The sequence below is a fragment of the Dermacentor albipictus genome, chromosome 10, assembly GCF_038994185.2.
Source record: "Dermacentor albipictus isolate Rhodes 1998 colony chromosome 10, USDA_Dalb.pri_finalv2, whole genome shotgun sequence".
Taxonomy (NCBI): domain Eukaryota; kingdom Metazoa; phylum Arthropoda; class Arachnida; order Ixodida; family Ixodidae; genus Dermacentor; species Dermacentor albipictus.
Window position 1 is genome coordinate 42,859,327 of NC_091830.1, and position 27,868 is coordinate 42,887,194.

The window sequence follows — 27,868 nt, forward strand, 5'->3', positions numbered from 1 at the left end:
ATGAACGATTGGGAATCAAGAATACGTCATGGAATTTGTTTTTGTGATAAACTATAGCGCACAATATAGACTGGTCGCTAGTTCTTTTTGTCGCGCAACATGTATACGTAGCTGGGCATAACATGTCACAAAACGTGCTGTAGTGGTGATTATTGTAGAAATGACGGAGCTCACAGCAGCCTCCCAAGCATATAGACGGCGCTGGCAGCTCTGGTCCCGCTCGACCGGTAAAATACGGTCTGTTGTTATTCCTCCGTCTTCAATGCGCCCGGTGGTAGCCTCGGTAGTACGAGCTGCGTCGATATGTTTGTTTGATCGTGGGTTTTTAGATTTCCTGTGACGAAATGTGACATAGCTCGCGTGTGCGAAAGTGCGACAAGAAGACTTGGGTCTCGCTGAAAACGCGCTGTATGCGTGGCGCGTTAGGCGAACACGAACCATCGATGTTCATACCTTGGAGTGCGTTGCCTTTATCTATGTTTGTCGTGGAAAGTTTGATGGACGTGCCAAAGAAATAATGCGTTATTATTAGCGTACCTAAACTCGCCCACTACGCTACGGCATATATGCTGGGAGTAACATCGTCGACGCAGCACTGGCTACTTGAAGAGAGCCTTGCGACTTCGTCCGGCTGTTAAAAAGGTAAGTAATCGTGCTTGCTAACTGCAAGTATGGTTTGCGTGCTTCTCGTCTGAGCATAGACTGTGGTATAGCGAGCATTGCGAACGAAGAAAGTAGAACACCCCCGATAACAGTGAAACCTGTGCTGATGCTTTATGCTTGCTGGATGGTGTCAGAATTGAGTTATGGTGATTTATTGCCTCAATGCTGAATTGCTTCAAGATTACGTTCATAAATGTTCCTGTTCGTCTTTTGAACCTGCGCGTGAGTTCGCACTTTTCTGCTGAAGTTAAATAGTAACAGCCTATCTGCCTCTTCCACGATTATTTTTTCACGGATGCTTCTTCACTTATAAAGGCTTCGACATTGCGTATAATCTGGGCTTACGAGGTTTTTGGTTTACGAGCAGTTCTAGGGAAAATTATCTCAGGCAATCACAGCTTGCTCCTAGTACAGCTTTCTTTTCAATGCGAGGTATGTTGACTTAACTTTGATGTAACTAAATTTGACTAGGGAATGTTCCTTAAGCTATGCAACAAAAAAAAAACATTACATTGTGATGTGCTGCTGCGGCGTGTCTAAAATATTACATTGTTGAAGACTTCCCTGTGATTATGATATTTATGATTATAACGTTTTGGTCCCTTGCCACTATGCACTAGTGCAGACATTGTTTTCGTGACTATATTTAGGTACTCCTTCCACTAGTTCACAATATCAGAGCTTTATTGTGCCACTGCTGTTAGCTAATACAGAACTCATTTTGTAGTGTTGAGGGCTTGGCCTTCAACACTATCCCCAAAATGGAGGAGCCCTCAGAAATGCAGACGCCGTGACTATGGCTGCAGCAGCACGGCGTGTGATTGCGATGGTCATCGCAGGCATGCATGAAGTGTAGGTGTTCGAAAACGTAGAATCTTGGTCTCATTCATAGATAAGTATACCCACGCATTGCTTAGCACTGCTTACTAATGAGCATAAATATTTATGCAGTTTTATTCAACGTTCTGCTGATTTGTTTGCATAGACATTACCCATATATTAATATGTTTTGTAAAAAACTACCTTACGTCTCCTGATATTTAGTATTTTTGCTTGCAGAAATCACTTGGCTGCAAGTTAAATTTTATTATTGCTTAGTACTTGGTATATGTATCCCTTTTTATATTAAATATATTGTTTTATAACTTTCCTATGCTGTAGTGTTTATTTCCGCATTTTCTCTTTGTGCGACAAGCTCGTGCCCTTTTCTTTGCATCTATGAATTCAAAGTGTAGTCTGCCAAATTTGTCACAGGCGTGTGATGTGCATGTACTGTGCATATCATTGTTTATCATCGCTAACTTTACAGTTATTTCAGTCTTGTTTCAAGAATAACAGCCGCTGGCAAATGCACAATTAGCGAGCTTGATTTTCTTGAAAAGAAGCTCACTGTTCACTATGCAGCAGTTCCTTCAGTAGTAAATAGGTGCAGACTGATTTGGATCTCTTGTGATCTAGAAAGGATGCCTTTTTTCATGCATTAATGCAGCCCTATCACGTAAAGCCATTCCAATATGTTTTTATTCCAATCTCCTGACGCCAAATTTGCGTATTTTCACACGCAAGCATGGGGCCGTCCCCCGCATGGTTATCTCAACAGACAAATCAAACACTCTACTCGTTCATAGGAGGTAACTTTTGTTTGCTTGAAAAACAATAACATTGTCTACACTGAGCGGCTTCTCTGATCTAATTGGGTGACAAGAGGTGAGGAGCACGCTCAAGGGGAGATGGATTCGATGGAGCAGAGCCACTGCACTGAAAATTGATAACCGAATGAAGAGGGTGGTGCCGGCGTCTGCGATTGGTCCGCTTTCCCTTACTTCCCTTGCGGTGGCTGCTCAAACATCGAGGTGGCATGTAACGGAAGCCTAAGAATGACGCTAAAACGGATCTTCAGCAATGAAGAGCTTGCAGCACGAGGTCATGAACGTGCCGTAAGTGCTCGAAAACGTTACACGGCCACGCGAAAAGTTTTTTTAAACGCAAATAAACCCATTGTCTCCGGTAGGCGCGAGTAGCCTCAATTTTCTAAGCCCATCAATAATAAATCAATGTAGGTCATCCCATAGAAGATTCGCAGAAATCTTGTTTATAAAGCTATTTCATAATCAAGATATAGTATCCCAACTACAGTATAGGGGCTTCATGCGCAAGCTCACTTCGTTGGTGGTCGAGCCTCATTTTGCATAACTTATGACAACACGAATTGATGCAAAAGGTAATTGCGTATGCATAAACAGAAGACTGCAGTAAGAATTATATTATATAGGACACATATATAGGGGATGGCGAAATGTGGTGAGAAGTTGCAAAGAATAACTGGTGTAAATTCGTCTGCTGTGAGCTGCAGAACTATCATGAGGTATGAAGGCTAACTGCTTTCCTGCACTGCAATTAAATGCCCTTTTCAACGAGCTGATAGAACGTCAGACTACTATCGTCTATCATTCAGCTCGAGCGCGTACGTTGAACTAATGACCTTATGATAAAGAGCTGTTAGGGTCCGGATGTACTTGACCTGTGTGTCGCTGTGCACGTCAGCTAGATGTAGTAGAAAAGAGCCACCAATGCAGTTTCTGTGCCTTGTATTCTACCTGGGCGCCGAGTAAGAAAGTGAATGTCAAGTGTGTCAGTCGCGACATTTAGCAACCAATTGTTTGGCTGCCCCGACATGAGAAGCATTATCACCAGAGAGTGAGTGAGTGAGTGAAGAAACTTTGTTGTGAACGCCTGCAGAACGGTTAGCCTTCCCCTCTTAGGGAGGCGTTACTGTGACGCGGCCATGACGTCTTCGCGGCGCGTGGCGCCTCTACTCGGCCGCGGCCGCACCATTCCCTTTGGTCGATCGCGCCTGCCCCTCTTTTGGGGTGGCAGTCTCCCTCCGGTTTCGCTCGGTCGTTGCCTTTCGAGGGCCGCCGAGATCTGCTGGACGGCCTGGGTTTGGACATCTTGGTCATAGGACCTCGTTGCGGCCTCGAGCCGCGGCGGGATCATTGTTATCGTTGCAGCTTCATGCGGATTTTTAGCACAGTCCCAAAGGATGTGAGCAGCAGTGGCTCTTTCCTTTCGGCACACACAACACAGGTCACTTTCATAAACACGTGGACACACGTGCCTCATCAGCACCGGGGTGAATAGCGAGCCTGTTTGTAGTTGTCGATATAAAACCGCCTCCTTACGGGTCAAGCCCGGATGAAGTGGCTGCATAGTCCTTCGCTCTAGTCGGTACCATTTCACAATTTCGTTGTAGGAAGTCATTTTGTCCTTGGTTTCTAAACCACCACGACGAGTCGGCTGTAGTAGCAGCGGCACGGTTGGTTAGTCCTCGCGCCGCCGCGTTCGCCGTCTCGTTGTGGTTAGCGTTGCCGTGATTCGACACATCACTGCCCATGTGGTCCGGAAACCACTTTATTACCACACACCGACTTCACTCGCGAGATCGACCACACGCAACACACGCGCGGCTTCACCACACACCCTTGCTCTGGCGTAATTTTTCACTGCCGTCCTAGAATCACAGAGCACAGTCGTGCACTCGGGGTCGGCGATGGCCAGAGCAATAGCCACGAAATTGCTTTTAGCAGATGTTTAAATTTGAGACGCTTTCGCACAGCCGTATCTCGAGCGCTGCTTATAAAAAGTCTCTGTTTATTATGCAGTACAGGTTTACAATTAAAATCACGTCGAGAGCGTGACAAGGGGGAAGTATTTCGAACTCAATAGGAATAAGGGCGGCCTCAGGGTCGCTTCTACGGCGTGTTATTCTTTGCCAAGACAAAGGAGAAAGTAGAGAAGGAGTGCTAAGGAAGATAATTATGTGGATAGAAGGAACAAATAAATACTGACCTGACCCATGGACATCTCACAGACGCGAGTAAGGACACATGCAGGCAGAATGTTCTTTCTGAATATTTGGGTGTGAGTAAATGGTCGCTGAAAAGGTTTCTTTCACCTTATTGTGACTCTAGTGTGCTACTTGAGTATTCGTTCAACTACACCTTCTCCTAAGCTTAATGTGCAAGGTCACGAAGTTTGCGCAAAATTGTTTCCTTAAGAACAAATATTCCAAAGCCTGCCAAAGCACATATCTGGAGCTATGTAGCGACCATCTACAGTTTTACGTTTGGAACACGGCGTTTCTTTTATAGCTGCACCATTGTGTGTAACTTTGCTTTGAATATTCACTCTTGTAATTTAACTCTTTACCAAAGAAAGATTGACAGGAGTCGAATTTGTTTCGCAAACACTTTGACCACCCAAAATATAATCTTTGCACATACACTGACCGATTAGTATGCACAGAAGAAACATAACTGACGTTTCCTAAGAATTCATGCAATTAGAAGTCTCATTTGACAATATATGAGCGAAGAGCAGTGCAGTTTTCGTTCTCTACTGTGCTCCTTGGTGGTCGTTTGAGCTGTGTGTGAGTAAGCTCGCGAAGCTTTTTTCTTTGGCTTAGTAATAGCTGGACGGGTACGTCAGTTGGCCGTGGAATATGAGGCTTCTGTTTGCAAAATGCGCCCGTTGTTATGGTGATGATAACATTAGTGATCCAGGTCATCTTGCTTTTCTTAAAGCACCAGTGTTGGTATGTTAGAAAAGAACATGACAGACGGTGTAAGGCTTGAAAGCGTTTATTGCGAGCGTTCTTGCTATTGATGAAACCGGTACGAGCGATACCTATGCGGCGCACCTACTTTCTTTCCTGCTAGAATCTGTAATGCAAGCACCAGAGTTTTGGTATAGTCAGAACATAGTGCTCTTACGTTGAGGGGCTAAGGTTCGATGCCAGCATTAGGAAGAAGTCGAAAACAATTACCTGTCTGCGTGGTCCAAGATTAAATATTGAACAAGAGAATGATTCGTAACATAGTTATCTAGCTATGTGGTGCTTAAATTTTACCTGTATAAATCAGCATTTACTTGATGCGAGCAAATTTTAAGGTGTATGTGGGACGAATCTTCTAAGCTGGTTTCACTGTGTTTATTAACATGCCCTTCTGGAAGTAAGTTCTAGAAAACGGAGCGAGAGTGAGAAACCGCTTCATTGTACAAAAACAAACAATCGATGCCCTCTGAGCAGGGCGTTGCTTGGGCCATGATTCAGCACTAGAACGATAAGTTCCCTCGGAAACCATCGGTCGTGAAGGGTGATAGCATTGTCTAGCCACTCGCTGAAAAGGAGTGAGAGGGCTGGGAGGGATGAGGGTTTGGGTACTGGGTTTTGTGTTTGATAGGACAGTGGTTGGAGAGAGGGCCGCCTTCAGTGACCAGGGTGATGTGCTGAATATGTCAAAATAGTGTGCCCTGATGCCTTGTTTTGTCTGGGTGTAGCATAGGATATACTCTGCTCTCGGTTCTTTATGGATGCATTGCTGGTAGTTTCGTTGGTGATACAAGTTGATCACCTGAAGGTTGTTAGGGCGCTCGAGTAAAACATCGCAATCTAACATCTGCTCATGACCGCGGATCCAGATGTTATGTTTGAAACAGTATAGAGAGTCCTGTAACCTTTTTGTGATATGTTTAGGTAAATGGTAATGGATGAGTTTCCTCAGGCTGGCAATGAGTCAGTAAATATCGCCACCTGTAGTATTTGGCGCAGTGCAAAAAACAGGAAGGACAATAAGGAAGAAGAGCACGCGCTATCCCGCCCGCTCGATAGCCATGTCCCGCTGCCGTGTTTTTCGGCAGCCAGCAGCTTCATTAAGCGTCGCGAGTCTTCTTTGAGGAAAAGTGACAGATTAGTGAATGTGCGGGCTAGCACGGTGCGGTGCTTTCTTCTTGTCCTTCCTGCCTCTTCACTTGCACTGTCGAGCGATATCAGCTGAGCATTAGTTGCGTGATACGCGTTACTTAGGTTGATTTATCGCTAATACGCTAATAATCCTGCCTTAGTCGTGTCAGTGATTGACATTACCTTACTAAGATTGTCCGAAGGGCTTTATGCTTTGCCGCTATGGTAGATCATACCACGGTTGTGTGTGTATATGTTGACGAAACCTTTATTGGTGGCTTCTCGCGTGCTTTTTGTTTAATGTATCTAGATGCGTCACTGCATCAAGTGTTTACGACCGCAACTATTTGAATATGCCACAAAACTTAAAGATCTCTTGCAAGACTTCAGAAGGCGTAAACAGAAGTCACTAGAGAGTTTGCGCTTGAGATGGCAAATGGCCTGAAGAAGTCTTTCAAATTGTAGGGAAATGACCTACACGAACATTTAAATAAACAAAGCTGAAAGTACTGCTGAACTGACGTAGAAAATAATTTGCATGCCCTTTCCAGAAATCTTGAAGACGTCGCAGCGAAGCTGGGTGACGTAGTTAATCAACCTCCTTTGTGTAAATATTAAACCTGAAAGTAGCCGACGACGTGCGGTCGTAGTGAAGAAAATAAAAGGAAAAAAATTATAAGGCAGGTTAGTTATCATATTTATTTATTTAAATAGCTCTTTATTTGTGCCTAATGGGCCTCTGGCATAGGGCATTAAAATTTTTCCAATAAAACGACCGTATCTTTCATGGTTTGCAATTGCCAATATACATAAATGTGACAATTATAAAGTTTTTTTCTATCCATCCATACATCCAACCATCAGTGTGAGAAGCATGAAAACAGAACGCGATGCCATATAAATTGCCCGCGCATTCCATCCTTTTTGTGGAATTGACCAACACCTCCATCACAACGTTGTTCTACTAAGCAATGCATTTTCTTAAAGGTATGTAACTAGTTTTGTTATCTGTTTACACTCGGTATGATTATGATAGAGAGGCACATACCCAGTGACGCAAAGGGTATGAAAGACGTCCATTGAAGAACGACGCATTCCTCTTTGCACCAGCCAAGTGGCCGAGGTTGTAAAACAGTGTGTTTGAAGAGTGGTACATATCCTGTCACCCTAAGAGCCAACGAATTAGACCAGAGAAAATTTTGATGAGAAGAGCCACATACTAGCGTCTGAAGTTGCTCGGATGGTTGATTTTAAAGCAGCTTCGCTGAGCACAGCATGCTTAGGCTTTACCTTGTAGACAGCGAAATGCCTAGAGCCCCAAAGTAGAGTGAAAGCGGTTAACACGCACACACACACACACACACACGCACACGCACACACACACACACACACACAACCGCACACACGCTCACACACGCACACACGCGCATACGCACGCACACACACACGCACGCACGCACGCACACACACACAAATGCAGTCATCCATAACAGAGTGCAGTTCTAAAAAACTACCAATCACATTGAACTGTATGTATGTATGTATGTATGTATGTATGTATGTATGTATGTATGTATGTATGTATGTATGTATGTATGTATGTATGTATGTATGTATGTATGTATGTATGTATGTATGTATGTATGTATGTATGTATGTATGTATGTATGTATGTATGTATGTATGTATGTATGTATGTATGTATGTATGTATGTATGTATGTATGTATGTATGTATGTATGTATGTATGTATGTATGTATGTATGTATGTATGTATGTATGTATGTGTGTGTGTGTGTGTGTATGTATGTATGTATGTATGTATGTATGTATGTGTGTGTGTATGTGTGTGTGTGTGTGTGTGTGTGTGTGTGTGTGTGTGTGTGTGTGTGTGTGTGTGTGTGTGTATGTATGTATGTATGTGTGTGTGTGTGTGTGTGTGTGTGTGTGTGTGTGTGTGTGTGTGTGTGTGTGTGTGTGTGTGTGTGTGTGTGTGTGTGTGTGTGTGTGTGTGTGTGTGTGTGTGTGTGTGTGTGTGTGTGTGTGTGTATGTATGTATGTATGTACGAAAACTGCACTGCCACGAGCAGTGCAGTTTTCGTTCTCTGCTGTGCTCCGTGACGGTCATTTGAGCTGTCGGTAAGTAAGCTCCCGAAGTTTCTTCCTTGGCTTGGTAATAGCTGAACGAGTACGTCAGTCGGCCGTGGAATATGAGGCTTCTGTTTGAAAATGAGCCCGTTGCGATAGTGGTGATAACATTAGTGATCCAGGTTATCTTGCTTTTCTTAACGCACCCTTGTTGCTATGGTAAAGTAAGAACATGACAAGGCTTGAAACCGTTTATGGCGAGCGTTCTTGCCATTGGTGATACCGGTATGCGCACTAGCTCCGCCACGCACCAGCGTTCTTTCCTGCTAGAAAAGGTAACGAAGGCAGCAGAGTTTTCGAATAGTTAGCTAGCGATATTACCGCAGCAGTAAGTGTGAAATTGCGTATGGAAGCCATAACACAGTGCTCTTACGTTGAGGGGCCATGGTTTGATCCCAGCATAAGGAAGAAGCCGAAAACAATTACCTGCCTGCGTGGTCCAAGATTCATAAGATGAAGAAAAGAATGATTCGTAACATAGCTATCTAGCTATGTGGTGCATAAATTTAACTTGTGTAAGTCAGCATTTACTTGATGCGAGGAAGTTTTAAGGTGCATGTGGGACGAACCTTCTAAGCTGGTTTCACTGTGTTTATTAACATGCCATTCTGGCAGTAAGTTCTCGAAAACGGACCGAGGGAGAGACATCGCTTCAGTGTACAAAAAAAAACAACCATCTATATTCTGTGTGCAGGGCGTTGCTTGAGCCATGCTTCAACACTAGAAGGATAAGTTCCCTCGGAAACCATTCATCGTGAAGGGTGATAGCATTGTCCAGCCACTCGCTGAAAGGGAGGGATAGGGCTGTGAGAGATGAGGATTTGGGTATTGGGTTTTGCGTTGGATAGGACAGTGGCTGGAGAGAGGGCCGCCTTCAGAGAGCAGGGTTATCTTCTGAATATGTCGAAATAGTGTGCCTTGATGCCTTGTTTTGCGTGAGTATAGCTTAGAATATGCTCCGCTCTCATCTCTTTATGGATGCAGTGCTGGTAGTTTCGCTGGTGAGGCAAGTTCATCCCTTGAGGGGGTTAATAAGACCCTCGATTAAACTATCGCAATCAATTAGAATTGCGTTTCTCTAACATCTGCTCATGAACGCTGATTCAGATGATATATTCGAAAAAATATAGACACTCCTATAACCTGTTTGTGATATGTTTAGCTCAATGGTCATGGATGCGTTTTGTACAGGCTGACAATGTGTCAGTAAATATTGCCACCTGCATTTTTTGGCACACTGCGAAAGACAGGAAGGGCAAGAAGGAAGAAGGGCGCGCGCTACCCCGCCCACTTGATAGCCAGGTCCCACCGCCTTGTTTTTTGGCAGCCAGGAGCTTCGTTAAACTTCGAGAGTGTTCTTTGAGGACACGTGACAGATTCGTGGAGATGCGGGCTACCACGGTGCGCTTCTTCCTTCTTGTCCTTCCTGCCTCTTCACATGCAATGTTGAGCGATATCCGCTGAACATTACTTGAGTAATATGTGTTACTTAAGTTGATTTATCGCTATTACGCTCATACTCCCACTTAGGTCGTGTCAGTGTTTTAAATCATCTTACTAAGATTGTCCGAAGGGCTTGATGTTGTGCCACTACGGTAGATCATACCACAGTTGTGTGAACGGTTTCGTGTGTATATGTTGACCAGAGCTTTATGGTAGCTTCTCGCGTGCTTCTTATTTAATGCCTCAAGATGCATCACTGCATCCAGTGTTTACGACGACGACCATTTGAATATGCCACAAAACTTAAAGATTCCTTGAAATACGTCAAAAGGCTAGAGAGTTTGCGCTTGAAATCCCAAATGGCCTGAAGAATACTTTCAATTTGTAGGGAAATGTCCTGCACGAACATTTAAATAAAAAAAAACTGAAAGCACTGTTGAACTCATGTAGAAAGTAATTTTCCATGCCCTTTCCAGAAGAATCTTGAAGACGTCGAAGCGAAGCTGGTTGACGTAGGTAAGTTACGTTTGTGAAAATATCAAAGCCGAAATAACAGTAGACGTGTGGTCGTTGTGCACAAAATAGAAGGAAAAAATTTGAAGGCAGGCGAGTTCTAATATTTATTTATGTAGTTTTTTATTTGTCCCCAATGGGCTTCTAATTGAGGGCATTGACATTTCTTACAATGAAAGAGCCGTATTTCTTATAGTTTGCGATTGCCAATATGCATCAATGTGAGAATAATAAAGTTTTTCCATCCATCCATTCATCAATGTGAGAAGCGTGAAAACAGAACGCGATGCCATAAAAATTACCGGCACATTCCACCCTTTGAAGATAAATCACAACGTTAGTACACTAAGCAATATATTTCATTAGTCGTATGTAACTACTGTTGATATGTTTTAACACTCAGGATTATTATGATAAAGAGACACACATACCCAGTGACACTAATTGGCATGAAATCTGTCCATTGAAGAGTGACGCATTCGCAGCTGCACCTGCCAAATGACCGAGGATGTTGTAAAAGAGTTTGGTCGAAGAGTGGCACATATCCTTTCACCTTAACAGTGACCGAACTTGAGGAGAGAAAATTTTGATGAAAATAACTCCATGGAAGCGTCTTAAGTTGTTACGATTGATGATTTTAAAGCAGCTGCGCCGAGCACAGCATGTTTAGGATTTACTTTGTAGACAGCGAACTACCTAGAGGACCATAGTAGAGTGAAAGCGCTTGGCTGAGTGTACAAACACCCCCCTCCACACACACGCGTGCGCGCGCACACACACACACACACACACACACACATGCTCATAGGCAGTCATGCTCAACTTGTTGCAGTTCTCAAATACCAATCACATTAAACTGTATGTATGTATGTATGTATGTATGTATGTATGTATGTATGTATGTATGTATGTATGTATGTATGTATGTATGTATGTATGTATGTATGTATGTATGTATGCATGCATGCATGCATGCATGCATGCATGCATGCATGCATGCATGCATGTATGTATGTATGTATGTATGTATGTATGTATGTATGTATGTATGTATGTATGTATGTATGTATGTATGTATGTATGTATGCATGCATGCATGCATGCATGCATGTATGTATGTGCATCATCGCATGTATGTATGTATGTATGTATGTATGTATGTATGTATGTATGTATGTATGTATGCATGTATGCATGTATGCATGTATGCATGTATGCATGTATGTATGCATGCATGCATGCATGCATGCATGTATGTATGTATGTATGTATGTATGTATGTATGTATGTATGTATGTATGTATGTATGTATGTATGTATGTATGTATGTATGTATGTATGTATGTATGTATGTATGTATGTATGTATGTATGTATGTATGTACGTACGTATGTACGTACGTACGTATGTACGTACGTACGTATGTACGTATGTACGTATGTACGTATGTACGTACGTATGTATAAGGATGAGATTGGGGCATTATGACGCGACAACTTTTGCTGCCGTTTTAAATAAATAGGAAACACTTAACAAGAATGGTCGACGTTCTTGTAAACAACCTGCGCTTTCGAGGTCATTAAAATTGAAAAACATTCTGGGGTCTTACGTGCCAGAACCACAATGCTATTTTCATCCACGCAGTGGTGTTGCGTAATAATCTGGGCCATCTGTGTTTTTGTTAGGAGCAGACTGTGCACGGTACGCGACACTTGTTTCAGTCGGCCCCCATTGCAAAACGGCTGCCATGGACGTGATTGGGTACGGTGACCTTTCCCTCTGATGAATTAACTTCGTACTCATTAAACTACTATTTCAGAATGATAAAACACTGTAGCAAGCATGTGACGCCCCCTCGGATCTTCGTTGGCCTGCCAGGCTCGGTGGCCTGCCATGCTCGGTAGGCAACATTGGGCACAGCACCCACTAAACACCGACGAGCACAGCTGCTCGGTGGTCAGTCAGCGTCATCAATACCACGCTATGGAGCGTCCGTCTAACGGAGTGTGCTACGAGCCCTCCCTTGTTCACGAACCCGGGAGTATCGTGACAAATACGAAGTAGCCGAATTGTCCATGATGACGCGTTGCATAAACCACAATTGTTTTCTTCATAACTGTAAGTGAAAGGCTAGCGAAAATGACATACGTGAAGGTTATTAACAGTAGGGTTCGGTTTTTTGTTCTGCATGGGTAAGGGGAGAGGGGCAGATAGAAGAACGTAAATTGTGCAGAAAAGTGTTGGTTTCACACATCTTCATCATAAGCTATCCTTCGAGAATAAAATTAATCCCTTGAAAAGCGAACTACAATGAAGTACGACCTTCTTTAGGTAGTAAAAAATGTTTCTTGCACTGTACCTTGGAGCGCCCGTCCTTGGTGCTGTAATAGCGTTGTTAGTGCTGGAGTTTTTCTTCTTACCGAGGTGACGTCATCTCATAGCAATCCATCTGATAGCAACCCATAGGAAAGTATTCACACTGCATTGGACGCATGCTTTATTAGGCTTTATTTTGGCTGACTTCATTTTAAAACCGGTATCAAAGGTCACAGAAGTGACGAATTATACTTCAAGGTGGACATCGCATTCATAAAACATTATAAGGCTTAGCCCCATTACAATGTTTTTTTCGCTAACTGAGCGAAACCTTCGAAAACATACACAAACCTTGGTTTACCGAGTCTGAGCCCTGCACCTGTCTATTGTTCCGCCAGCCCTGGTGAAAGCGCTTGAGCCACCACGGGGTGTGCTTTTTATTGCTGATAGCTATCGATTGCTTCTCGGAAGAAGATACCACGCAGATAAAATTTGCAGCCTATTCGCCCTCTTGCGTTGGGCGTCATAATTGTTTCAAAGAAATTACGTATTATTACATTATTTTTTTTTCTTTTACACACAATATGATTGATGTCGCACATTTTTAGGCGCGTTCAAAGTAGTGTAGATTTCTTAGAGATAGTGTCAGCATACAAAAACGATACAAAGATATTCTAGTATAGGAATCGATAGGACATGAAAAATAATTAGAAAGGAGATTCGGCATCAACAGAGGTTGAACAAAAAATCCTTAGTAAAGTGGAGAGTTGGGTTAGTTGGTGAGTAATCATCATACCTTGTTGGTGAAGCAGCGCACTGACACGGACACAGTGAAGACACACCGTGTCTTCAGTGTGTCTTTTCGTGTCGTCTTTTCTTGTGTGTCTTCAATGTGTCCGTGTCAGTGCGCTGCTTCAGCATCAAGGTATGATGATAAAAATGGTGCCTTGCGTTCTCTATTTCATCGACAACGACTTACCGGTTCGTTTACTGACCTACAATATTTGCACAAGGTGACAACGTTTTCTTCCTTTTGTGCAATATTTCTTGGATAAGAAAAAAAAATTCTAACGTTAGAATCTTCTCAGTTCATGACTATTGTTTCTAACACGAAAGTTAAGAAGCACTAAAATATTCTGTTTGTATAAAAATTACGTAAACTTAAACTAAGGACAGCTGGTTTAAAAGAACTTCAAGCATTTTTGCGCTTCCAATTTTATTTTTTTTTGCTGTCCGGCAATATTCCTCAAAAAACTTTGCTAAGGTATTCTTTGTTTGTGAACCCAAGACCAATGTCAGGGCACACCAAAACATTTGCCTCTAGTACTTGTGCTCAGAATTTGGAAAGTCATACAGTTCCCTACTTAGAGTATCAAAGAATTATGCTTTGGGATATGGTCCCATCAGCTTTTTTATTATCAAAACAGAGTCGTACTTCTCTGCAGTCTGATTTTCAAAGTCCTAATTTTATTGTCCATAGAAAGACAGTTACGGAGATGAGTAAGAGAGGTACATTTAGGCACAATTTACGTTCTTCTATTTGACCCAGGTATCTTCTCCATGCGGAACAGAAAACAATATTCTACTTTTAATAACCTTCTAGTCCGTGACTTTCGCTTGCCGCCTTCCTCGAGCGCTTAAGACGGGTATCGGAGACGAATATACAGCAGTTTATTACCGAGGCCTTAGCTGAACTTTTTCAGAAGTGTCTACGTGCACAAACCCTAGCGTCAGGCTCGGTACGCATTCCTCGTTGAACTTTCTGAGCGGAAAAGGCCAACTGTTTTTTTATTTAGCTAAAGAGATGCTCACGCCACACATAAAGAATGTTGCTCTTGCTATGCAGAGTATCTTTGAGGATTTCGGACACGGAGCTTGAGTTTTTCATAACCAAACTAGACGTCACTGTTTACCCCTTCATTATTTTGGGACTTAGACTGGGCATTTGTCAACATGTCATTACGATAGCACGCACTGCCTATAAAGTGGGCGTATTACGAAACAACTTACCACGTCACCCTTTGTACTGTATCCCGGCGGAATTTTTTGACCGAGAACACGGCAGTACCAAGTAAGACTTCAAGTCCACCAATGCAGGTACATAGCAAATATTTAGTACACGGGTAAGCTATGGCGTAGTACTCGCTCATGGCGCATGTTTCCGTGGCAGTGAAATATTGTGGAAAAAGTGCAATATTGCATCACATTGGCTGTCGCATTAAGCGAAAGAAGTTAATCCTAGGAAACAATCTTTTTGTGAGTTACATTATATCATGCAAAGAGGTGATAACTCACAAAAATCAGTTTCTAAGTGGATTGTTTTTTTTTATTTCACATTTAGAAATATTGGCGAAAGAAGAGCGCTAGGTGAAAAAAGACAACTAGGGCAGCTAGGAGGACAACCCACATATTTGGCGTTGCGTGTTCGGTGATCAACCAAATAAACTACCGTTGCACTCCCTCGTCGACACTCTGGATATATTATTTTGTGTGTCACATTAGTCCACCGAGTATTAGCCTGAGCAACTCAGGGCCGTGACTGTGGGTAGGGAACATTCTGTTAGTGACAAGCGTCAAGTGGGTGTGAACTTAGGGTATGGGGCTGACAAATAAATGTTCATGTCCTATATCGTCGAATCTTTGGTGTTCCTTACAGCAAGCTGCTCTGATATTATCAGAACCACCAGAATAGTTATAATATTGGATAACGAATGTTATCCAATATTACATATGAATGTACATATGAGACGTCCGTTTAGCAGGCTCCAAACTTTTATGCTGCTATTGTGCACAGCAGCGTTGCGATTGCCCGGCTAGAATGTTTCTAGTATGTATGATCAAGTAATCAGTGACGGCAAAGTTTAAACCATCTAACTTGTGTACCGTGCTAATATCATGACAAATTACACATTTGAAAGATGTGCGTCGGGAGGATCAGACAATGCGATCGACTCATGGAGCCTACATATATTGATCTCACGTTCTTTTATGTCTCAACTGTGGAAAAGAGCGTCATCAATGTCAGCTAGGTTGGCGATGATTTTATAGCTTCCAATAATAAACCGGTTTAAATAAAATAAACAAAGACGTTGCAGTTAGGTACGGTTTATATATCCGGTTCTCGTGTCTGTATGTCACCCAATTCATCGCTTTTTTAATGCTTTACGAATACTATCTTAAGGATCCACCGAATATTTTCTGTACCCGCGCATGCAGGCAAAAGTCAGCCACACAGTAAGAGGCCCATTATTTCTATAAAAGTTATCAGCTCTGTTTCACATCGCTAGAGTGTTGCAGGATAGATTTCAGAACTGACAGTTGTCAAAGACTTGCCACGTAGGCAGTGTAAACAACGCTCTTAATTTACAGGCAGCTGCCAAGCAGAAAATCTTGATAGCGAATTAGGTGTTGATATGTTGATGGCAGAAATGTGGTTGTTTAGACCTTCTTGTTGTGATCTCTCTGGTGTGTAAGATGAGCTACGCAGCGGAAGCTTTATAATGTCTCATTCCGTAGACTGGCGATGCTGCAGATTCTACGCAAGGTAGGATATAATCCAAGCACAATTTCAGCAGGAAAGCATCCTGCAAATGGTGCACATATATACCATATATTTTCTGCCGTACTAAGTGGTGCATACCTTCTGTTAAGCCTTGTGTTACAAACAGGATTTGTTCACTTCTTTCTATGCATATGGGAGCAAAGCAATAGGTGCCTTAGCATGCGAGTTGCCAGATATGTATTACATTCTTGAGAAAGAATATATATACGTCAGCGATACGTTAGGGGGAGTGTACGGCAAGTAATAAGAGTTACTTGCATGTTTCTTGCACAATTAGGCATTTTTAGATGGCTCAAGGTATTTGACAATCTAGACTTTCATATGTGAGTAAATGTGTTTGCACATGCTGGCAGTTTTCTGCTAAACCGTGTGTTTCATTTAAAATAACGAGAATTATATTTTATGTCCTTTCCTGTTGATTGCGTCCTTGCTTGTTCTCGTACACTTTCTGCAGAGCAACATACGAACGAACTAGCTAAGCAACAAGTGAATGCTACCGTTAATGGAATCGAAAGCGTCGTGTATGCGTTGAAGTCCATAAGCATCCTTTTCAGTGATCTTCTTTCTTGTTGATAACCTATGCCAAATGCGCAGGTGTCTCTTGCATTTTTTCCGATTACTGCCAGGAAGCGGCGGACTTTATGATGTTCAATAATGTATTTCGTAACATTTTATTGACCACTTGCATAGCTTCGCGATCAGTTCAAAAACAGCGGTTAGGTCATCTGGAATAACCGTTGTCTTTATGGTATGCCTCGGATGCTTTACGACCAAGAATGGCCCAAGGGATGAGCATGAAATTAATGATCTCGTACTACGACTTCAACAGACGCCAGAAATCTACTTGTGAATGCCAAATGTAGGGGGCGATGATATTCATGAAGTCACAGTGTCTTGGAGTGACATTTGTCAAGAATTGTTCCCTGTCGCATGGTTTAGCAAAATGTCGTACGTCATTAACCGATTTTTCTGGCTCTAAGAACTGTCGTGTGCAAATGTTTCAGTCGAGCATTCCGTGAGTTCATTGATAATGACATTTTTATCAGGAATTCAATTCACCCGACATGTGCGTAGATACATTCAGAAGGCCCAATATATACCCCTGCCCCATCAAACGTGATGTGTAAAGAGTTGTGGACCATGCATCAGCTTTCTCTCACTGCTTTATTGGCCTTTTTCCAGTGTGTGGTGATACAAAGTGCAAGAGGGCGTAAGTTTGATATTTGTCTTTCTAACTCGTATTAAAATAGTGACAGTATCTCATCATATTTGTCTGTTGCTGCCGGAGTTACATGCATCAGCTAACCTCAACAAGACAAGGACACTTATGGTTTCCAACGCGGATGAATGCGGCAGCATTGCGAGCTCTTCCTGATGATGACTCGCTTTAGTAAACGTAATGTCATTGCGTTCACGTTACCTTGTATCATTACTCGCATCCAGTGCCTCGGCCTCGTTCGCGTATTTACGTGGACGTCGTAAGAAACCAAGCGCTGCTACTGATAGAGATGTCGAAGTCGAAGGTTCATCCATCAGATAGCAAAAGACAACTCATTGAAATCATCACACCGACAGGCAGTGGGCCAGTGCCTTCAGTGCCTTCGCAGAGGAAGAGGCTGTATAGGGATGCCGGCATGAGGAGAGGCATTGGAACCTGGTGTGGAAGAAGACGACGACGAGCGCGCCAGCACTTGCACGGATGCATCTCTGTGACCACGTGACATTTTGTACCAGCTTCCGTGACTTTTTGTGCCATTTTGCACTTAACGAGCCATATCATGCTTTCGAATCAATGATCAAATGAATTTGATAATCGTGGCGATTTGGGCCTGAAAGGATACCATACCGCTGTAAAGATATTAAATAGTACGAAATCTTGGGAAGAAAAACTCCAGAGCACTGCGTCTTTCCCGTGTTATCCTCACTGCATGGCGCTATTCGAAACACTGAATAACCAAAGCTGTGTGACAGTTTCATCAACGTGCTCGCTCGAAATTCTTGAAATTACATATCGGAACAAAAAAACTGAGACATTCCACGCATACTCACTTTGTATTTTCCCCAATGTAGTTGTCGAAACTTCCCATGACTGTTTCCACATGAAATATTTCATTCATAGAACCAACTATTCAAGCGGATCAGGTAATGTTTTCTTCCGAATAGAAAGTATTTTACATCGCAATGCATTCATTATACTAAAACACAAATTAGCTTGTACAATAAGGCAATCGTTCTTTCCTTTTAGTTTTATTTAGAGTTTCCTTGGTTGGTCTCTAAATCACTTCTGTTATTCGTTTTTTTAATTTTCCCATTTACCAAATCCTTATATTCATTCACTGTTATGTAGGTACTGCTTTTATGTTATTGCGTTTGTGCATTCGTATGTAAACACTTTTGTATGTATCACGCCTGCTATGATTCCTCTTCGAGATCACGGTATCAATAAATAAAATGAATATTATTTCCATATAATAAGTCAAGCTTAAAAAGAACGATGCCAGAATGCTTCGTGCCTAGGTAACCGAAATCAGCATATTCTGATAGGGGAAATAGATTTTGTAGATCAAGGGATTAATAAAGTTTGGGTCGCTCTTCGGCGTGGGGGAAAGGGAATGAGATAGAATATGAATGAAACGGAAAGGAAAAGAGCTTAAGTAGCGGGAAGAAACTGATTGGAAGCGTTCATGTAACACTCTGTCATCAGAGATTATATCAGTTTTTCGGTAACGTGAGCACAGCCTGCGACTATGTTGCTCGCAATCAGAGCCCGAAAGATCGTAAGCTATGTCACAGCATGAAGAAATGATGAGTTCCTGAGCCCTCAGGACTATGTGCTAAACACGTAGGCCATCCTGTGCACTTCGCTTTCATGGTGCCGTCATACGTAGAGGTGCTAGCTTGCTTGCATATGACTGAAAGCGAAGCCTTCCTTGCCCATGCTCTCAGACAATGCTTTCCATGCATGGCTGCCGCAGTCTTGCCGAATAGTGTACAAGCGACTATAGGATTGTAATGAGTCAGTATAAACGCACATGAACCTGTACATCACTGAAAGACTGTACATCCCAGCGACGGTAAGTACTGGGCCAACCATCATCTTGGCACGTTTACGAGCACTGACAACTTTGACCTCGAAAATTGGCTCCGGATATACGAGCGCATCAATGAAAATAACAAGTGGGATCAACACGCGGCGGTTGCTTAGTTGCTATGGTGTTGGGCTGTTAAGCACTAGGTCGCAGGGTCGAATCCCGGTCACGCCGGCCGTATTTCTATGGGGGTGAAATGCGAAAACACCCGTGGTACTTAGATTTAGGTGCACGTTAACGAACACCAAGTGGTCCAAATTTCCATAGTATCCCACTAGGCGTGTCTCATAATCAGATCGTAGTTCTGGCACGTAACAGCTCACAGTTTTTACCAGGTTGGATCAGACCTTTATGTAGGCCACCATGATCTTGTTTTGAAAGACAGGGTTAAAGTCTGGTTTCGCACAGATGAAGAGAAGCTAGCAAGTTGGGAGCAATGGCACAACGAGCTCTATGACCTTTTCCGCCGTACAGGTAGTCAGAAGGAGCCGCGAAGAAGGAACTTGGGATTTACGCCAGACGTCAACCGAGTTATTCTATGACGTACACTTAGGAGGTTCTTGCCCTTTGCCGCAAAGCCGATGAGCTGATGCCGAAAGCAAAGGTATACAATGTGCTTGTGTGCATAGCACATGACGTCTTTAACCTTCTCGTGTACAAGAATTTCCCCAACGTCGACGGCATCGTGAGTGAATGCCTGGGTTTCGAAGCCGAACGGGATCGCATTATGCATCAGCATACCTGTCTTCCAAATGCAGATACTACATTCTCGTTTGAAGACCATTAAGCGCCTCAGTTGACCAAGTGAAAGAGCCTTGTGCGCATCATTCGCCGAGATACAGAGGCCGCATCGCTGCTTAACTCCCACACATACGTTACAAATAATGTCAGACCTGGGTTTCCATCTTCAAATCCATCGTTCACGAAAAGATTGTGAGCCTTGGTGTTCCCTACGTTTGCTGCATCAACTGATCCGGCGTGATTAACATTGTCCCTGCTCTGCGGAACCAGTAATGCTCAGAGCAGTTTGGTAATCCAATGGAATGGCGAACGCCAGATGACAGGCCTATTTGCTTCAACTGCAGACGTGTTAGCCATTTCCTCATCACTGCTACAACACGATTCGCAATGTATAATGCAAATAATCTTTTTCTGTTAACGTATATCTTGCGTGAGTTGAATTGAAGTTGTGCCTGCAAATTTCTTAGCAACCTTTAAACACCCAACTCTCCCCCGTCCCAAACTGTGGTTTTCTTCCCTTGGAAGCTGTTCAGTAAATTTAACATCAGTTACTCGCCTTTCGCTTTAAATTCCATATCCAGCTCTCTCATAGCGTCCTGAGATAACTAGAATATGGGCTACCACCATTTCTTCCACACTACACTTTTGCACTGTATGAACGCTATTCCTAACATATTTTGGTCCATCGTATTGTCACGTGGTAGTGACGTTAAAGAACGCAGTAGCAGTACTGTGAAAGACAAAACTAGCTTTTATTGGGCGCACCTGTGCCCTCAAAACAGGCTACACATAAAGCGCAACGATAGCGGCGAACACAGTCGGCGATCGTCGAAAATCTGATCAGCGGGTCAAGCGCGTCGGCTTTTATAGAGCAGTCGTCGAATGTTCCAGACTAATCGTTCGGACCCGCGTGCCTTCCACAAAGCTCTACACCATTCGCGTCAGGTGATGAAATCAGATAACATAAGGTTCGGCGACAACAGACAGTGGATAGAAGCATCGATAACCTTCCAGATACTTTGGATACATGCAGGCGCGTCCCACGCTGTGCGATTACATTTGTTAGGCGGCGAAACGTGGTTGCCCGATACAGATAAGTACACGTGTCAGTATGTTGCATGATCCTAGTTCTTTGGGCATTGAATGAGGTACTCAAAAGTAGCCGGAAGTGCTTTTAAAAACCATAGATTTATTTCTTTCTTACAAAGCTGCCTTATCCCCGTCAAATTACTGTCTCTTAAACTTAATGCATTTTTCCAAAGTCTGATTCCATTTTTCGAAACATTATTCAAACTTGTATGTTTTGATGGCCTAACAGATGCTCTCGTTTTTCCCTCAACTCTTCTACGTCGGGAAATTGCGCTCGTTTCATGTTCTTCATGTCAGGAAAAAGAAAAAAATCGCATGGAGTGATGTCAAATGCTGACGCCCCTTACTAACTTGAACTTGCTCCGTGCGACCTTTTTTGTTTACTCGAATGATGAAGAATATGAAAGGAGTATGATTTCGCCACGTAGAATAGGTGAGGCAAAAAAAAGGAGGGAGCAGTTATGAGGCCATCAAAACAGACAAGTTCGAAAAATGGTCAGAAGGATGAAATCACAATGTAGGCAAATGCATGAAGTTTAATGGACAGTACATTGAAGGCGTTACGGTTGCTTTGTAAAAAATATATACAAATGGATAGCCTTTTTAAAAAAAAATGGTTTCTTAGCTGGACCTCCACGAATTTGTTAACCTCCATGTTTCGATCCCATGTGTGAGTACTGGTAGAATGTAAAATGACTACACATATTTCTTTCATAGATAATAGTAAGGTGCCCGTCAAGATTTCGCAATCTCTGCCGAACGCTCTCCAAATCATGTTCATTCCTCTCTAAATCAGTGAGCAAATCAGTAGTTTGGTGGAATAATGGGGACGGAGAACATTGAATTTTACAAATCGAGCTACTAAGTTCGAATGCTTTTCAAGGCAACTACATTTCCAGGCTTCAGGTAGAATCTATTTTTTAGAAGAAGAGTTACAGGGAACTGGTGGGGCTATCCTAGTGCAAGTTCAACCACATTAAGAAGGCCCACGGACCTGCAGCAAGACATTTCCTCACCAGAACAGGAATTAGCTTCACTGGTGCAGTATTTAGCGATTATCTTCGTCATGACATTTGGAATAAAGAATATCCAGGGCCGTATAGAAGAAACACTGAAGAAACCCTACCATTTTATATGTTAGATCTAGTGGAGAAATCCTGGCTTCGAACTACTGCTAGTCTTCTAACGCCAGTATGCTTTTTTGGTTTACAGCTGGCGCTGCCTTAGAAAGGTCTACTCTTGTATGGGTAGATAGTTCACACACGTACCCTACTGCAATGAGTTACCCACCACCCCTGGAACACTGAAATTGTACCACACTTTACTAGCTTGATCCTTCATGGCACACGCGACCGGATGTAAGGATGTTAGGCGAGTGGCAACCATGTTAGGCATAGGTCTTCCAGAGGTCTACAGGTTCTCAACCTAAGCAGTTCCCTGGGCGCTTCGGCACTACCGTTGATTGCTGCGAAAAGTGTACAAGCAAGCCAATCTGTCCAGAACCAAGCATTTACTGTGGCTTGTGCTGAGCTGCAGTGGATGCTTCACCACTTGCGAAGCGTGGCCACCAGCATTTGGTTTTCTCACTGAACCTTGCCTTGGGAATGTTGTTCATTTCTGTTACGAATGTACAGGTGTTTTGTAGTAAATACTAATTCAGGCGTTTGGTTTCATGGCTTTGCCATCACATTATGGGGTTACTGCTCACAGTGGTACTCCTCATGTTGGTTCAGACGGAGCACGTAGGCCTGCGATTCTGCGTGGGAACATTTCGCATCGAAACCGCCCATGTTCTCTGTGTTCCCTCCGGTAGTTGCCAAACGGAATGGCTAGCGCAGTGACCTTGTTCCTCGAGCACAGACCTTCACCTTGCTTCTGATTGACCTGATTCTTGCTTTAGGCTTTTTATAGCGAAGCTTTCTTCCTGAACCCCCCTGGTGCTCCTCTTTCTGACCGTGGCTGCCTGCTGCATCTGTTTCGCGTGCGTTGCCGTCTAATTGCTTCTAAATCCTCTTAAACTCCTCCGCCTTCACTCCTCCTCGTTTCTCCTCTCTCTCATGCTCCCTCTTCGTCGTTACGGCGCCAACACCGCTCAGGAGAAAATGGCGCTGAAGTGCGACTGTAAACGAACGAAGCCGGCACGTGGGCCCACGTGAGGCTGTTAGGCGAATAGCGACGCGTCGGCCAGAGCGCACGAGGAGGAGGCGGCAATCTTCTCACGCGAAAATGGCGCTAAAGCGTGACTGTAAACAAACGAAGCTGGCGCGAGGACCCACGTGATGCTACTAGACCAATAGCGATATGGCGTCAGCCTCGGCCAGAGCGCGCGAGGAGGAGACGGCGTCCTTCAGGGTGTGTCGCTATTTTGCGAATTTTAAGAGGCTTTAATTGCTGCGGTGCGGCGGCACCATCTAGGAGCGATAGCTCATGTTACTTGGTCCGTGGCAGTGGGAGGTAGATGGTGGAGCCGGCGTGCGCATGCGGGTCGTTGGCCACTGGTGGAGAGGACGGGAAGGCCGCGATGCGTAGAGCCGCGATGAGACGGGGTTGAGGACACTGTGTAGAGTAGCATCTGCGTGGGCAAGGGAAGGTGGGTTGCCCCGAAGTAATGGCGCAGGAACCAGACTTACCTCATTCACCCTGAGTCCCGTTCCTTGCATTTAGAAGTGAATCGCATTCTTCGCTATTATGCATAAAGCATTCGGTTTCACTCTTGGCTCACATTGGAATAACACAGTCATGCGTTTGAGCGCTCCTTGTGAATTTCGGAAGGCTTCGCTGCAGACAGATTCCAACAGGGCACATCAGCTCAGATGCATTTTTTACTGTTTATGCTATTGATATGCAGGGCGGTAAAGTATACAGAAAAAAATCTTGTTGCTAAACCGTTAGGAGCTCGTTGCTAAAGTTTTGATGTCTGTAGAACGCGGCGAAAACACAAGTTTGACGGTGTTACACTTGGGTGCACTAGCTCGCGCTCTCCACAAGTTTCGTCCTAGAAATCTGTTTCTAAGCGTCTTACTTTCAATGATGTTCATTTAACTTGATAAAAGCAACTCAAATATTGGAGATGAGAAACAATCATTGCTTCGTATTGCAACAAATTTGAAGTTAACCTGATTATCTTTGAATTTATCGTGCTCGTTTGCTTTTCCTGGCCATATATAGAAGTGTGACTGAAAATCTGGCTTTTTCGTTGTGTTTCTGGTATTTACTTTTCTATTGTGTTAGCTTTCAACGAGCAAACTGTACTTATGCTTCTACGACTATTCCGCACCAAATGAATTTCGGAAGAAATTGCCTGAAGAAATACAGCTTCTTTATTATCCCTAGAAAATATTTCGGAGGCTTTTAATAAGCGCCGATATATAAATGAGAAAACTAAAATACTCAAACAGAAAATACTGAAGATGAGACTAATATATAATATGTCTTGCTTGCAGTACTTGAATATAAAGATTACAAGGAAATAGAGTGAAAGTTTGTTGCGCAACAAAATCTCGATATAATTTTTAGCCACTCAGGGGCTGAAAAGTATTGGCTAAACATATAAAAGGAGGGAAGCATTAGGCAGAAAATAGCGTGATAGTTGCTGCGTACATTTGTGTTTAATATTAAAACCCAAAACATAGCCATATATAGACGCATTATTGTATACGTTTTCATTGCTTTGTGAGGATACAGTTTGGTAAGAGTGATTGAAGTCAAACCTACACTCTGACATCTACAGACAGTCGTCACTTATGCGAAAAAAGTGCAAAGAAAAACGAAAGGAAATATGTTATTGCGTTGTTCTTGCCGTGAACTTTCCGCGATATAAATAGTACCATAGTGCATTGACAGCGTTATCATTATTGCCAACACAACTAAAAATAACCGCACAGGTTTAAACAAGAGATTGCGTCATCCATTTATTTGTATCACAATAAAGAACACTAGAACAGTGCGGCTTGGCCAAACATATCTCTAAAGAATAAACAGCAGGCTTGTTCAACGTTGAAGAATTCAAACTATTTCCAGCGAAGCCGTAGCTTTAGAGTAGTTGAAGGAATAAATTTGGTTGCCTCTAATTTATTCGCACACTTTAAAGAGTTGCCCATACATGAGTGTACACTGCTTCTTTTTCTTTCTTTCATGGTATTAATTACTGTAGCAACAACCCGACATTCACCAGTTGTGCATAGTCAGAGAACGGAGAACACAATAAAAGTCACACAGAGAAGAGGCATCGTTCATACAGTGGGTTGAAATGTTCGTTTCACTTTAGCAGGGTGGTGAGGACGGGAACCTCACCAAAATGGGGTACCAGTCCGGCTGTGTATCAAGTCCATCAGGAGTGTACACACCTGAATGCAAAAACACCCATGTCGCGTCCACGTTACCCATCTGTGTTGGGTTTGAAATTGGTCGCCATTCTTTTTATACCGAGGGGTCGTGCTAAATTTTGCACAGCCCGAAAAATCAAATCATATATGCTCTGGAAAGCTTGAGTGAACAATTTATTCCTTAGACCATAAATAATCCAAAATAATTCGAATTCCTCTGACCATAACGAATAACGTGTCCACTATTATTACCAAATGGTAACCTTCTGTACCTTAGGGTTACATCGGGATACTATAAAGCATACCTTTACTGACCAGATATTGCTTCGAGCACTTGCTATATTTTTAAGAGGTTGCTTTGATCCCCATGAAATGGGGGTACGCACAAATCTTCTGTACTGTTTCGCCATATTTGCTAAATTTGCTCTCGGTGGCAATCGTAGTTATCCCAGAGCAGGAGACTAATTTTTCATCACCTGTGAAGTGCAATCATGACGCTATGTAATACTTGCGTAATTAGTTTATGGCGAAGGCTGCAATTAAATCATATTATCATACATTTGTCTACAGACTGTACATCATGTACTTATCTCGGCCAAATATAAACATGGTTGTTTGTTTAGTTCACTGGGAAATTGAAAAAGAAACTACAGATTATTTTCATGAAAGTAGGGAAGTACAATGATTCAGTAAATAGTTAGAAAGCGTCTATTAGAGACAAGAACATGATTGTTTCGACATATATTAAACATGAAATTTCCACGATTTTCGCTGGAATTTGAATCACTGCCTTGTACAGTTGTTTTAGTGCTCTGGGAAATATTGCGAAGAAAGGCATTACGGTTTTTGAGAAGCTTTAACAAGTAAATTCCTACAAAAGCTGTAATTAGCCTTTACTTAAGATATGTCGTTCCTCACTCCTAACATGTTTACTACTTAGGCGATATATAATGCTCACCCCAGAGACTAAGGAAATAAAGTACATTCTTTTTAAAATGGGAAAAACCTGAAAGAAGACAAGTATTCTGTAATTGTTTTAAAGCATACAGTTACCAGATATACTTCAAATTTTTAACATGTCTCATGTGAAGTTTCTCCCAGTTCCTGTAACTCTGAATATGTCTCCTTGTTTGTCCTTCCATGAAGGTAGGAAAAGTTTTATAGTTTCATACGATGCCTTCACACGGGCGCAGAACGAGCCTTCACCATGTTAGTTAGCGCCTAAACGACACACACGCACTACAGTTCTTGACTTCATATTACCCCAAACATTCCCCACATTTATGTAAATTATAAACTTCGGGGTGACCTAGTATTTTCTGAAAGCCTTGAAACCTTACATGCTATGTTTGAGCTCCTGAAGTTGCCTCAAGTAATGGGCTGTAAAATTATAGGTGAGTAGCTACACAAACATTTTGATGGCAGCCATCATGAATACAGCTTTTCTGATTTATATTGATTTTGCACAACAATAAATCAGACGTGAATAAAACACGCACTCTAAACAAGCTCCATGAGAATTTTCGGAACACGAAATAGAATGTATTTGAATAGTACACAGATTGTGTCACCATGTTTCACAAAGTAAAAGTTAATATGCCTGAAGATTGCTGATACTACAAGCAGAAGTGAGCAATGTCTCAAGCTGACTGCTCAAACAGGGCCAGTAATGGAAGAATAAAGGAATTATGGGTCAATATTTCTGATAGGAAGGAACAATATACATTTATAGTCAGAACTATGGCAAATCCACTACGAACATGAGTAAGATGTCGCCTCCTCAACGGATAAATAAGAACCGTAAAGATGAAAGACTATAATTTAGAGCATATCTTACATACACTCTTGAGAAAAGCGAGAACAAGCTAAACGTGGAAGCCAACGCTTCCACGAGTGGACTACTCTTTTGCAAAGTGACATATGTTTTCCTCGGGGTAGTATATAGAATTCCTCTAAAAAGGAAAAGGTGTAAAGCGGGTGGACAAGACAACTACTGAGGGTGTGTTAGCCGTGAGGGTATAGAACTGGAAAGAAAGTGGCGCTATTCAACGTGCCATGTGTCAACCGACCATTTATTTTTTCGTGGTATGGGCCTGGACGTCGGGGGGTGGATTATCTCCGCGACAGGATGCGAGTGAGCTATCTTCTCTCTGATAGAAAGAATAAAAGAAGTGGCAGAAAACGGTGCTCGTGAAAAAGAAATACTAAAATACAGGTAACATATAAATAAAATATA

General features: G+C 42.7%; 1 protein-coding gene across 2 annotated transcripts in view; it reads left to right on the forward strand.

Moving 5' to 3' along the window:
* Positions 1–352: 352 nt before the first annotated feature.
* Positions 353–27,868, forward strand: part of LOC135907426 (uncharacterized) — a 130,740-nt gene continuing 103,224 nt past the window's right edge. For both annotated transcript variants that reach the window (XR_011509114.1, XM_070527695.1), the window contains exons 1-2: positions 353–642; positions 10,474–10,513. The gene's annotated coding sequence lies outside the window, so the exon portion shown is untranslated. The remainder of the gene's footprint in view (positions 643–10,473; positions 10,514–27,868) is intronic.